Source organism: Ursus maritimus, unplaced genomic scaffold, assembly GCF_017311325.1.
Source record: "Ursus maritimus isolate PB19 unplaced genomic scaffold, ASM1731132v1 scaffold_23, whole genome shotgun sequence".
Classification (NCBI taxonomy): Eukaryota; Metazoa; Chordata; class Mammalia; order Carnivora; family Ursidae; genus Ursus; species Ursus maritimus.
The window spans coordinates 1642784-1657268 of record NW_024424786.1 but is presented as its reverse complement, the minus strand read 5'-3'; the positions used below and the strand labels follow the sequence as shown (position 1 = coordinate 1657268).

The 14485-nt window shown below is 42.5% G+C and overlaps 1 protein-coding gene across 1 annotated transcript in view; it reads right to left on the bottom strand.

Annotated features, from left to right (window-relative positions):
• The window catches only part of LOC103682359 (F-actin-monooxygenase MICAL2), a 210374-nt gene that overhangs the window by 11001 nt on the left and 184888 nt on the right, over positions 1-14485 (bottom strand). The gene's annotated exons all lie outside the window — the stretch shown is intronic.

The window sequence follows — 14485 nt, the reverse complement described above, 5'->3', positions numbered from 1 at the left end:
ATTCATACCTTCTTATAACTTAGATTATGACCTTTATTAAACATAAGAATAACCATAGGAACACTGACAACGCTTTTAGATATGCAATGTTAGATGCTAAAGGTTTAGATAATAAAATGTTAAAATCTGGGCATATTTGAGAAGTAGCAACATGGAGGTGGCTTTTTAGTATTTCACCCTGAACTGAGAACGCAGGCTGTATTGCAAAGCTCATGGCCATTCTAGAAGGATTTATACTGGAGTGTCCCATAGGCAGAGGGGAAAACAGCGCGGACGGAAGTTATGCGTGAGCCTTTGCTTCTTTATTGGTTAAACTGAACAACAAGACACACAAGTAACACAACAGTAATCAGCTACTGTGTGTTATGCAGTGATCACATGCCTGTCAGTGGGCTCCATGCGTTAATGGGACATCACACTAAATCCTCATCACAAACTCACCAGTAGGTTTGCTTACTGTGACCACTTGATAGCTGAAGAAAACAGAGGTTTAGAAGATTAATTTTCCCAAGCTCACAGTGAGTAAGTGGCAGAGCCAGGACCTGAACTCAAGTGAGCTTTATCCTAAGCCAGGCTTCTCGCAGCTTGCACAGCACTACCCCCTCCTCCTCACTCCTTCCCTCCTTCTTATAAACGTGTAAGGTGAGTCACACCCCGAGCACATTGCCTTGTACCTACTAAGTCATCTGTAAAAATGAGTTCCCTTCCCCCCCCCTTTTTAAAGATTTTATGTATTTGAGATAGAAAGAGAGAGCGTGAGTGGGGGGAGAGGCAGAGGGAGAAGCAGGTTCCCCGCTGAGCAGGAAGCCTGAAGTGGGCTCCATCCCAGGACCCTGGGATCATGACCTGAGCCGAAGGCAGATGCCCAATGACTGAGCCACCCAGGTGCCCCTCCCTGTCTTCTTAACCACCTTTTTATTGATATGGACACTTGGGTTTAGAGAGATTTATATGAAGTGCCCCCAAATTATATAAATAATGGGTAAACTGGTGCTATAATGCAGATCTTGACTTCTGATGAATTCATTCATTTGTCCATTTCATCCATCCACCCACAGTTCGTTCACTCGTCTAATAATACCTACTCATTGAATAGGTATTGGATACTGCTTCAGGTACTGGGGACACAGTGACAGATAAGGCTACCTATCATGAGAAATGTGGACGCAGTAAGGCATAACGCCTGCCATCTCTTTTTTTTCCTTTAAGACTCTTCCGAATCAGATGGATTTAAAGAGCTAGAATAAAATAGACCATTAGGAAACTCTTGCAACAACAAAGCAGCAAAAAAGTACTCTGAGAAAATGGAGAAGGGAGGGTTTTCCTGGTCAGGATGTGAGGCTGGCTGGGTGTTTGAACTGGGATGTTGAAGAATGGGTAACACTTGGAGAGGAAATAACGAGGATGGGAGAGGACATTTCCGAGAAGAAGGAACAGTGTCAGCAAAGACGTGGGGATGGGACAGAAGGCAGTAGAGACAGAGATCAGGCAGGGCTAAGGGGGATGGAGGGGTGCAGGGTGAGGTCTGGGAGTGTCTGAGGATTTCATCATAGAGGCCCCGTGCTAAGGCTCTTGTACTTTACACTGTAGGATACAAAGGGACACGCAAGGTGGTTGAAAAAGTGAAGTTTTACACAGAAAGGATTAAAAGGGAGAGAGGGAGGAAGAGAAATAAGCAAGGTGTTCTTCTTCCTTAGGTTTCTCGGATGAACGAATGAATGAATGAATGAATGAATTTATAAACATGTTGAGTACTAACATCTTCTGAGTAGTGTTCACAGTGCTGAGGGGGAGGGGTGAATAAGCATTGGTTTCAACTCTTAGGGAAAAACCAACCCTGCACAGCCAAATAGAATACAGCGCGTCCCTTGCTACGACCACACAGACGGGAATCAAAGAATAAAGTATATAGACCAGAGATGATATGTAACATAAAAGTTACTTTAAACTCAGACTTGGGATCCAACTTGCACCCTTCCACCCCCCACCACGTGGGCTTGAACACTTAGCATAGCCTCCCTGAGCCCCAGGCCTCTCATCTGTGAGGGAAATGCAGTGGGACTGTGCACACGAACACCTTAACCCAGGCACGGCACGTGGTTTAAGCTCAATAAATGGAAACGGTCATTATTCAAATCATGTAACATACACGATGGAAGACCGCTCTGGGGTCATCTGTTCCAGGAATTCCCTCTCCCTCCTTCCGCCCCAGCCTCTACGACAATGCCCCACGTGATGGGGGAGCTCCCTACAGGGCTGTCTGCTCTGACGGACAGAAGCCTTCTTTCCACCGGCCTTCGATGGGTTGGCCCCCCGGCCACTGAGTCCAGTTTTGCCCTCTGGAGGAAAAGAGAGAACACTTCACCTTCACACAGAAGGCATTCGTGTATTTGAAGACAGGTCTCAGGATTCACTGAAGCGTTCTGTCAGAGCCAGCGCCCCCAGGTCATTTATCATTGTGTCACAGAGGGCTGCCCACCCGGGGATGTAGCCGAAAGCGAGTCCGAATCAGAGTATCAACAGCTCAGAGTGGAGAGACCCTCCCGCACCCTTGCCCGGCACCCTGGGGCTGCCAAGGTCTCTTGGCTGCCGTGTGTCTTCACTGGGCTCTTACTACCTTGCACACGAAGGCGGTCCTTCCACCCTGGTGCTGGCGACGTCTGATGACTCCGTGTTCTATTGGTACAACTGATCTTTCCCTTCGCCTGACTCAAGACTTTCTATGTATCTTGTTACGTATCATCTTGTCTACTCTGTTCCATCAGAAGGGAATCTTTTTGGATATTTTATCGAGCTGACACAGTGCTCACTTTGGGATTTCTGCAGAATTGATAAATGGGCATCCTGGACCTCTATGCAATATTGAAAACAAAATGTCGGATGGGACTGGACCAAGAACAGAGCCATCTGGCCCATCATTAGGACCCTTCTCAGGCTTCGGGCGAGGCTGTGCTACAGACTCTAACTGCACCCCATCATCCAGCACACATGTCTCTATTTTGTCCATGAGGCTGTTACAGGAAACTGTGGTAAACTAATTTCCTGAAATCAAGCTTCCCAGTGTCTGCCATGTCCATTGGCACTGCAAACCTCACAACTCCACCCAGAAAAGGAAATGACATTTGTTTTCTCAGCTTCTCAGTAAACACCAGTGGTTCCTAGTACTCTCTAAATTTCCTTCTAAATGTTCACAATTTCTTTAATAATTCTTTCTAGAATTTTGACAAGGATCAGAATTCATATTTCTTTCCCATGCGATATGAAACATAGAAAATATACTGGCCTTTAGTCTTTGGTTCTGGGACTCTCCATGGATTTCCAAAGACGGAGGTTACATCTACCAGTTATTTCAAACACCAGGGGGTTAATTTGGTTCACTCGACAAATTCTGATTGCGTAATGCCACACCCAAGACACTACTCTATATACCATCTTTCACCTGGGCTTAGAAACCTGAATTCATTGCTCTCTCATTTTTCTCACCCAGCTTTCTCATCCAGATTCAATTCCCTCTTCTAGATGTGTTTAACATTTCTAGATGGAGGACCATTTTCCTTGATAAAGAAAACATAAAAGCTGAGAGTTGGAAATTCTGCCTTTTTTCATCATGTAACTTTACACCATCTGCCTCAGCACTGGGCCTCTCCTTTCCTTGTTCTCAATCCAAAAGAAACAGCGTTAAAGGCACTATTTTGCTGTCTTTAGAACTCCCCCCCCGGCCCGATTCAGCCTCTTTGCTGCATTACACCCACAGGTTCCAGCCAGACTTTTATCCTGCATTACAAGTCCTCTTTTTAATTTCTCTTGTGCATTTTCCCAAAATGTGGTGCATGAGAGAGTTGCCTTCCAGCCGTGCTGAGTTCTACTGATGCTGTACTCAACAAACACGAGTTGAACTGAATCATTCCATTCAATTTTCTTTTTTTCCATGAAACAACTTACAGTAGTTTTTTTGAGTCTTCCTTGCCTCAACAGTCAAAATCACTTTGGGGGTATCTTTGAACATATCGTAACTGATCCATTTTCCTGGTGATGGATATCGAAGTTGCTCTTCATGTTCTGCTCTGGAATACACACTTACAAATGAACTTTTTGAATAGTATGGTATGCAAAAGGTCAGTCACTTTCACGGCAGAAAGCCAAAGTGTCTTCCCAAGAGCTATGACTGTTTATACTCCCACTAACATTGAATAAACAGTTTCCCTGGTTTCTCATCCTTGCCACATCCTTAGTATTATCAAGTTTTAAAAATTTTGGTAATTTAATAGTTTAAAATAGTTTCTCATTGTAGTCTTCATTTGCATTTTCCTAGTTACTAAAATGAGTATTCTTTCTGTGAAGTAAATATTTTTATTATTTGCCTATTTTTATTTTTTAATTTAAATTCAATTAATTAACATATCATGTATTATTGGTTTCAGAGGCAGAGGTCAGTGATTCATCAGTCTTATATAATACCCAGTGCTCACTACATCACGTGCCCTCCTTAATGCCCATCACCCAGTTACCCTATCCCCCTACCCCCTCCCCTCCAGCAACCCTCAGTGTGTTTCCTATGATTCAGAGTCTCTTATGGTTTGTCTCCCCCTCTGGTTTCTCGTTTTATTTTTTCCTCTCTGCCCCTATGATCCTCTGTTTTGTTTCTTAAATTCCACACGTGAATGAAGTCATATAATTGTCTTTCTCTGATTGACTTATTTCACTTCGCATAATACCCTGTAGTTCCATCCGTGTCGTTGCAAATTATTTGCCTATTTTTTATGTAGGCAAATATTTGCTTCTCTGTTTCTTATTGATTTGTAAGAGTTCTTTACACAGTCTAGAACACTGATCCTTTTTTGGTTATATTTGTTGCAGATGTAGTTTCTGAAGTCGTGGCTTATCTTTCTTTTCTTTTCCTTTAGAGTGTCTACAGACCACCAGCTTGAGGTCAAAAAGATTCTTCTTAACTTCTCAAGTTTCACTTTTCATATTAAAATCTTTAATCCTTACGAAATGGATTTGTTTGTATGACGTAGGACTCAATTTCATCTTTCTCCTCTGTTGAAAACCACTTGTCCCAGAGTCACTTATTACCCGTGACCTGCAATGCCACTGCAGGCTGACACCAGGTTTTCGTGTATGTGAGATTATGTGTGAGTCTTTTGGTGGCTTTCAGTGAAGCAATAAAATTGGCTTCATAAAGGTCGTGTACATTTTTGTTTCATTTTCTGCTAGGTACCATATGTTTTTATGCTAATGCAAGGGACATGTTTGCTCTTTCATTCTTTAATTGCTTTATGCTGAGATCTAGAAATGTAATTGCTTTTTCTATGTTAAGCTTATATCCAATCACCGTCATATAGGCTCTTATTTTTAGTAATTTATTTGTGCATTTTTGGGGGCTTCTCATGTGGATAATTCTACTACCTGGAAACAACAAAAATTTGCTTCTTCTTTCCAAACTTTATGCCATTTCCCCCTTGTCTTACCGTACTGGCTAGGGTCTCCTGGGGAGTGTCTAATAGAAGGGGTAGTCATTCTTCTCTTCTGATTTTTAAAGGAATGCTTCTACTATTTTACCATCTAACAGTGATGTTTGCTACAATATTTTCAAAGATATCCTTCAAACTAAGAACATTGTATCTTGTTCTGTTCCTTTTTTGCTAAAAGTTTTCCTCCAAATGAGTGTTGAATTTTGTCGAATGATATTTTTTCTTATATTGAAAAGACTTATATAGTTTCCCTTTTTCATTTGTTAACATGGTGATTATTAATTCACCCTTAGTTTGCCAAATTTTAAAATTAATTGCATTAAATATTCATTTATATTCTTTATTTAAAATCTGCTATATCTCTGGTTATGTCTGCCCTTTTCATTCCTAATCTGTTTTCTGTCTTGTGTCTTCTATTTTATTTTTAAAAACCAATCGAAGAGGGTTGCTTCTAGTCTTTTATTAGTCTTTTCAAAGAACCAACATTCGGCTTGTTTGATCCTCTTCATTTCACAACGACTCTATTTCATTTCTTTCCGCTTATTATCTTCTTTCTTAGGTTTATTTTGTTTTTGCTTTTTCTAAGTTAAGTTGGAGGCTTAACTCGTTAACTTTTAGCCTTTCTTCTTTTCCAATAAAAGTACTGAAGGCTATACCTCTCAACAGCATTCTCACTGCATCCCCTGAGTTGTGGTCTACTGTTCTCCTTTCCGTATTTGGTATATTTTAAATTTCCAAGTATATTTTTAAGAAATTCCCATTTGATTTTTTTCTTTGATCCATGAGAACTATATCTTTTAACTTCCCAAATGCATAGTTTTAAAAACTATCTCTTGGCTACTGACTTCTAAGTCAAGCACATGGTAAGTACATGGTATTACAGGATGTGGTCTGTAGAATTCAGGTTCTCTGAGATTTATTTTATGAACTAGTATGGTCAATTTTTATAAATCACCACATGAACTTGAGAAGAATATACATTCTCTAAGTGTGGGGTAGAGGGTTTTATAAATGCCTTTTAAAGTAAGGTTATTTGTTGCATTTGTTCACATTTATACTAATGTTTTGTCTGCTTGACTATCATTGAAAGATATACTAAAAATCTCCTGCCCCGGTAGTAGAAATTCCCCCTGTAGTTCATCCGTTTTTGTTGTTGTCGTTACATATATTTTGAGCCTATTATAATCAATACATATGCATTTAAAACTGTGATATCTTCTTGGTGAGTTGATCATTTAAAAATTACGTAGTAATATGGGGCACCTGGGTGGCTCAGCTGGTGGAACTTCTGACTCTTGGTTTCACTCAGCTCATGATCAGGGTCCTGGGATCAAGCCCCGCATAGGGCTGTGTGCTGAGCACGCATCTCCTTGCTCCTCTCCCTTTGCCCCTCTCCCCCGCTCATGCTTTCTCTCTCCCTCTCGAGTGAAAAGGTAAATAAAATATTTAAAACATAATAAAAATTATGTAGTAATTTTATTCCTGTTTATTCCTAATCATCATTTTGGTATTAAAGGCTATTTTATCTGCTTTTAATGTAATTACCTCCAGATTTTTTCCTCGTTTCTTAATTATTTTTGTTATGGAGAATTTTGAACACAATACGTTATCCACAGCTTTATTTAGTGAGTATATATTTTGTCATCCTTTTACTTTAGAGCTTTTTGTGTATTTGTATTTTATACGGATTTGCTAAACAGCATACGGTTGTCTCGTTCATTAACTTTCATTATGTTTCCTGAGGTATTTGGATTTGCTTCTATGTCCTACTTTGGGCTATCTTTTTATCTTTTTAAAATGCTCTTTTGCTTTTATTTGGAATTGAGTTGGGATTTTTGTTTGGCTGATCATTATTTTTTTTTAAATTTCTTTTCCCTTTGTTTCCTCCAACAGATCTGGAAGTTACTAATTTTATGTCTATTGTTTTAGTGTCTACATTTAAAATTTAAGTAGGTACTTTTAGTACCTTAACAAAGTTTAAACTTATTCTCTTAACCTTCTTCTAAACAGTATAAGTGCCCTGGGACACTTTGCTTCCAATCACTCAACTCCAAACTTATATCTATTTTAGTTCGGTACTTCAGTTCTGTTTTAAAACTCCATGTTATTTTACATCAACAAGGTTTATTTGATTTACTACGTGTTTATTACTTTTTTATTCACCATTTTTTCCTGTATTTCAGATCCTCCTTCTGCATATCCCTTTCTCCTTAAAGTATATTGTCTAGAATTTTGTTTATACATGGTTAACTCTATTTGAGAAAAAAATGAACGTTTTTTATTGTGCACTTGTTCTTGAAATACACTTTTTCTGTGTACACTGTTCTCGCTGGAGAGTTGGGGTTTTTTAGCTGTTTGACACTATTACTCCACTGTCTTGTAACATCCATTATTGCCACTGAGAAAAGGGCTGTTAGTAAAAATTTCGTTCCCTTTTTAGATGATTTATCTTTACTCTTTATCCACTTTAAGATAATCTCTGTCCTTGATGGTCTACATTTTCCTTCGTTGTGCCAAGGTAGAGTGTGGATGTACTTCAAATTATCCTGATTTCTGTATCCTGGAACCTCTGCATCTATAGATTCATGGCTTTCACCCATTTGCAGAAAAAGAAAGCTAACATTTATAAATGCTTTGTCCTCATGCTTCATCCATTATCTCTTCAAATAATACACAACCTTAATTTTTTCTACTTTCCCCTTCCAGGACTCTGATCGAACACATACCACACCTTCTCGTTTTATCTTGTGTCCACAAACCACGCTTTGGTATTTTCCATCTCCTTCTCTCTCTGTGCTGCATTCTGGTTCATTTCCTCAGATATAGTGTCCAATTCACTCATTCTCTCTACCACCGTGTCCAAGCTGCTGTGTGGTACATTCACTGGGTTTTTAATTTCAATGAACGTATTTTTCATTTTCAGACTCTCCATTTATTTATTTTTTAAAAATCCTTAAAAAAAAATCCCTGGCCATTTTCTCAGCTTTTTATTTGAAAAAACTTAAACCTAAAGGGTTAAGCATTGTATGTAGTTGTTACGTTTCTTTAGTCTCCTTTCATCTAGAACAGTTCCTAGATATGGCCACGCTGTTTGTTTTTTTTACAGCATTGACATTTGTGAGTTATTTTGCAGATGGTCTCTTAGTTTGCAATTGTCTGATTATATCCTTATGGTTAAATTCAGGTTAAGCGTTGCTGCTGCCTAAGTGATGATGTGTCTTTCTCGGTACGTCACAGCAGGAAGCTCGTGGTGTTACGTTTGACTGTGGTCACGGCTGGTTAAGGTGAAGGTGGTGCTGCCTGGCCTCTTCTATAGTGTTTCTTTCTGCTTGCTCATTTTTATGTGTAATCTGTTTCTGTAAATGTCTGACACATAGACATACATATTCTGTATTTAATAATTAATAATAGCTTAAGTTCTTGGCCATTTAAATGTGTTGTTTTTGCCATTCTTAGTGGTTCACTTCCTTGTGTTTTGTAGGATTATTTATTATTATCATCTCACAGTTTATTGAACTTAATTTGTCTGAATCCAGAGATCATAAATGAAAGCCTGGTTTCTTTCGTAGACGATCGATGCTTGTCTTTCAGGGATTTAGAAGAGCTGGCATAATGCGGGACTCTCGAGGTTAGCTTCCCTCCTTTTCCTTAGTCCCAAGGCTTAAACTTTAAAACCACTGGTATTTATCCTCAAGGCAACCCTGGATTTCTTTTTTATGCTTGCTTCCCTCCTGGCACATGTAAGTTCCAGCACACTTTTCTTCTCCTACTCTTCCTTCTTCTTGGCCCTGAGAGGTTTACCTCACTTACTTGGGAGCCCAGCAGTATTTTGGAAAGTATAGTTGTTGTGGTGAATGGGCGGTTACAGCATCTAGTCCCCCGTTCTGCTGCTCCATGCTTCTCGGGAACTGCATTCTCTATTTCTGACTGAGTCGGCCACTTGGTAATCTAGTTTCAAATATTTTTCCAGGTAAAGATCATTATGACCGTGTTTTTTTTAAATCTGAGGGTTGCAAAATTAACCTAATGGGTCATCACAAGCACTAAAAATAAGATGGAATGGAAAGTACTAGTCTTTTATATGTTGCAAAATTCAGTATTATTTCTTGATGAATTGTATTCAAGTATATATTTACATGGGCTAACTTGTGATATAAAATGTACGTCTTGCTGTTGTCATGGTGGTTTTTGTGTTTAAAGCAATGCTCTAGGGCCGCTAACTCTGAGACCTCGATGCCCCAGGAATCCACTCAGCGGAGAGGACTCAAGCCTTCTTCTTCAGGAAAAGAATCTCAGGCTCACCCTCACAGGGCCCATGTTTGTGGGAAGGCCACTGACTTTCTACAGGGTGGCCACTGAGGCTGGAATCCGAGGGGCACACGCGATTGGTGCATAATTACTATTTGTTGGGTAAGGCAATCTGCAGTAGACCCTGAGTAGACCCTGAGCACCCCCACACATGTCTGCCGAGTGTGATTAACAGTGAGGCCTCACCACCCTCCAAGCCCGAGCAACTCCTACAACCAGCCAGGGAGACGCTTCTGAGAAGGAGGTCAGGATCCCTCAGCAGGACTACTGTACAACTACTTGCTTCCTGGGAAGGGGCTGGCTTGCCGGTGCCTGCTGTAAATGCCGCGGAGGGCCCTGCCTTGAGCTTCCGGGCCGTGGCACCATCCACCATGTGCACAGCTGCCATCTGGGCCTGCCAGGTCACTCGGGTAGAAGGTAACTCGTACCATGCTGCGTTCCTGCTGCTTGCTGGGCGGGGAGTAGACAACTCCTGTGCTCCGGTGCACGGAGTTTCACTGTTTGCTTTCAGCGCACAGAGTTGCGGCAAACCCATCCAAATTCCTGGCTTGCTGAGCCATCGACTTTGGAATCTTGTCACTCCTGGCATTCTCTACGAATGGCGTGGGGATTCAAACTCACAAGTGTCTGATTGCGGTATCTGCGTTCTTTTCAGGGCACCTCGTGTTACATTATCAAGGAAAAGTATTATTTCTTCTGTTCCTCAGCAGCCATCAAGATAAAAACCACAGAGTGTAAGCCAAACTACTTCCCTCTTCCTGGCTAGCTTAGCATTGCACGTTCCCTTGGCATAATATGTGCTCCTGCTGCCACCTACTGGCAGCCTCACACATCCTGCTATTACTTTGTAAACTCCGTCTTTGTGAAGGAGAAGCCATCTGGCTCTGAAAAAAACTTACAAACAAACAAACAAACAGCTCAATGCAGACAACCAGCTGGTCAACCTTCCCAAAAAGTTGGTAGAGCTATAAGGGAAAAGTAATTCCCATATACCTCCCCTAGGGACAAATCTTTTCTTCTTCCAAGCTGCTCTCAGTCTTCATCAGATTTTACCTGCCTCCAATTATTGAAAGAAAGCGGAGATTCTGTTATCCACACCATCTAAATTTGAATGATGGTCTCTTGCAAAATTGGGGACTTCCATGGCCCTCACACTTAACACTGACCACCACATCGATAACAAAGCAGTGGCTAAGAGCGCCTTGACCAAGAAGAGTCTAAGTGGCTCGCAAAGCTTGGCTCATTTTCCCCATAGAGGGTGGGGGCCCAGGGCAATCAGGCCCCTGCACATCCTGGACCTTAACTCCGGGCAGCTAGGAGCACCAGGGGAATCCATCCATAACACTTCTCCCTGCCTCCCAACACCCAACCGACAGGACATCATGACTTATCATCTAGGGTGGGTGGTTGGATTTTTGTTTTTCTTTGTTTCTTTTTCCTTGACAAAATGGGGAACAACCCTTCCCGGGGGTGGGGGAGTTTATTTCTGACTGTTGGGAAGAAAGAAAGAAGGAATTGTTGTCACGACAATTAGGAGCTCATCAAAGCCTCATTTAGCTCATCAGCCATCATTGCCCTCCGTCCCGCACCCCCGCATGTTCCTCTAATTCAATGCCCGCCTAATGAATAACTCCTAGGAACAAAAGCGCCTTTCAGACCGGCGCACGTAATTATTAGAGAAGCCTGCATAACTGTCACAGACTACTCATGTTTTCAGGCCTGTCTCTAAATTTGGTTATTCACAACCTTTATAGCTCAATATTATTGCCTAACTGCGATCATTTTCTAATTATCCTAATAATACCTATTAAATAATTCCCATTAAATCACTTGAACCAGAGCAGCACAGGCCAGCTCAAATACGACTTAACCTAATAAGCATTGGTCATTCATTAAGCACCAGGGCAATCTTTTAAAGGGGCTGAATAGAATATTAAACTGCAAAGGAATATTATTATTGCACAAATGTTATTACAAGTTGGAGTGTATTAATTTCGACGCCTGGTTCGCACATCCTCCGTTTGGTTTCCTGTGGGGCCGCTCTCCTTGACTCGACTCTTCTAGGCTCCAGCCCCATGTTCATCTGCTTCTGTCACCCACACAAGGACAATCAAGGGGGGAAAGGCCCATAAACTGGACAGGGGAATTAAATTACTAAGGATGTAAAGGGAATGAAGGGAATCCATCTTCTGGCTGGGTCGACGCACCTTTGAGAACACAAGCTGGCTTTCTTTAGCTGATAATTCAAAAGACCCTTCCTGTACACTTGGGGGAGAGGGCGATTTTCAGAAGCCTGAAAAATTTGGTGTCTCGAATGTAAATTTCAAGCGGCAAAGATGAGCGAGTCAATTCCTTCACAGTGCATGTGTGGGGATGTTGAACAGTACTTTGTAAAAATGATACCAGGCGGCAGTTGTTGAATGCCTGCAACGTGGCACGCGCTCTTGGGAGGCACTATGCCCACCAGTGCCCTTCGTTCTCAAAGTGACCTGGTAATGGGAGGATCATTAGCTCCATTTCTCACAGAAGGAATCTGTAGCCCAAGAGGTTAGGCAACTCTCCCAGGGTCACGCAGCCTAAACGCAACGGAGCAGAATTTGCACACGGGGCTCTTGGGTGCCTTTCCCCACCATGCCATCCTGCCTCCCCAGCAAACTGAAATGTGCCCCAGCTTTGCTGGCTTATCCTTTCCATTTCTAAGGCTCTCACTGAAATCTGTGGATTCCCAAAGACTAGTGCAGAGCCTTCTGGATGGGGAATCTGGTCGTACAGCCAACAAGGGCAGCTCATTGTACTGAACGCCCTAGCAACAGCTGTACAGACAGGCAGGGACTCTCACTCCAGGCAAGAAACAGTGATTATTTTTGTCACGAAGTCTACTCCTGATAGGCCGATTGGGGTTATCTTTGCAAGGACATGCGCAGTGTATTTTAGTAAGAAAGGAACAGGGACGGTGGGGCGGCTGTCAGTTAAGCGTCTGCCTTCGGCTCAGGTCATGATCTCAGGGTCCTGGGATCAAGTCCTGCATCGGGCTCCCTGCTCCGCGGGGAGTCAGCTTCTCCCTCTGTTTCTCCCCCACTTGTAGTCTCTCTCTCTCACACACAAATAAATACATACAATCTTAGGGAAAAAAAAAAAAAGAAATGGAACAAATACTAGTCGTCTACCCCATGCCATGTGCTGTGCTAAGCCTTCCACACGAACAGCTTTACCAATCCTCAGCACAAATCCAAGACACTGTTATGATGAGCACTCCCACTTTCCACACCAGGACTCAGGCTCGGAGGGGTCAAGTCGGACTCCAGCACCTCCCCGGTGCGCAGAAGCCTGGGAGCCGTACGGCTGCTGATGCTCATGCCGCGGGGCCCCTCACTTGGCTGAGACCTCGCAAGGCTCTGGGAACAACCCTCCCAATTTCGCCCGCGGGACTTTGTACAAACCTCAGGCCTCACGAAATCCGGGTCTGCCCCTGCTGATATCACATAACTGAACTTCTAAGAGAACTGAAATCCCAACCTTCCGCCACGTTGCTGAACGAGTACCACGTTGCTTATGCGATCGCTCGCAGAGATATGTTTTTAGGGTCTGGTTTTTCACCCATTAGATCGAAAACACAGAAGGTTAAAGATAGCACATCCGAAAACTAAAGAGACAGTACCACCCCTAAGTCTAAGGGCCCCTCCAATTCACTAGCTGGAAACTAGTACTGGGACAGCTTCCAAAAAAAAAAAAAAAAAACACGAAAAACGTAGGTTTCTTTAAGCCATCCCTCACCTCCGAATCCTTTGCTGGCCCCTTGTTCAATGAGGCACATCCCGTGTTTTCACATTTGGCCTTTGCAGGTGCCATTCCCTCTTCTGGAACAATCTCCTCACCTCCTAGGTGAATAGGTGAATTCCTGTTCTTCCTGTGGTTTCCATCATCATGGAGAGCCCCTTCCAGGTGCTTAGCCTGAGTGCCCTTCTCCCCAAGGTCAGTGAGGAAGCTCGTGACTGTGTTCCCATGCTCCCTCCCCGAATGCTCGTTCCTATCACTGCACGTGTTCTCCTGCAGTGTGGTCTATTTATTTACGTGCCTGCCTCCTTCAATGGAGCGTGAACCTCTCAAAGGCAGAAACTGGGCTGTGCTCATCGTTACAGACCCGCTGTCTTCATGTCTCCCACGCGGTAGGTCTTCACCAGAGGAATTTGTTTGGATCTGAGAATCTGAAGCTATTGGTGGGACACTTACCATTTCTTGTACCAGGCAAAACACTAATTTATTTTCTTTATATATATATTTTATATATAATTTCTTCTTTAATCCTTATGTCAGTTCTAGAGGAAACCACAAATATCCCCATTTTAGAGGTGAAAATGAAAGTTCAAAGAAGTTTGGAACATGACCGGCCCACGGGACACAGCTAGAAAAGGAAGAAATGAGGACTTTGAGTCCAAGTCCGGGCTTTGATTCACTACTAACGTTGTCTGAACACCCAAATAGTTCTGAATTTCTCATAACCCCTGGATTGCAAAGAACACTCACACTTGCAGAAGTGAGACTGGGCAGGCCAGAAACCCAGTTACAAGGCCCACAGGCTGACCAGGGCCCTAGGAATTTCAAACTGGACCGTCAGTTTGATTTTGGAAACCTGGCGCCACATGTCCTCGTTAACAGTTCCACGGGGACAACACGGTTAGACTGGCAGTACTCTCAGAGCACGG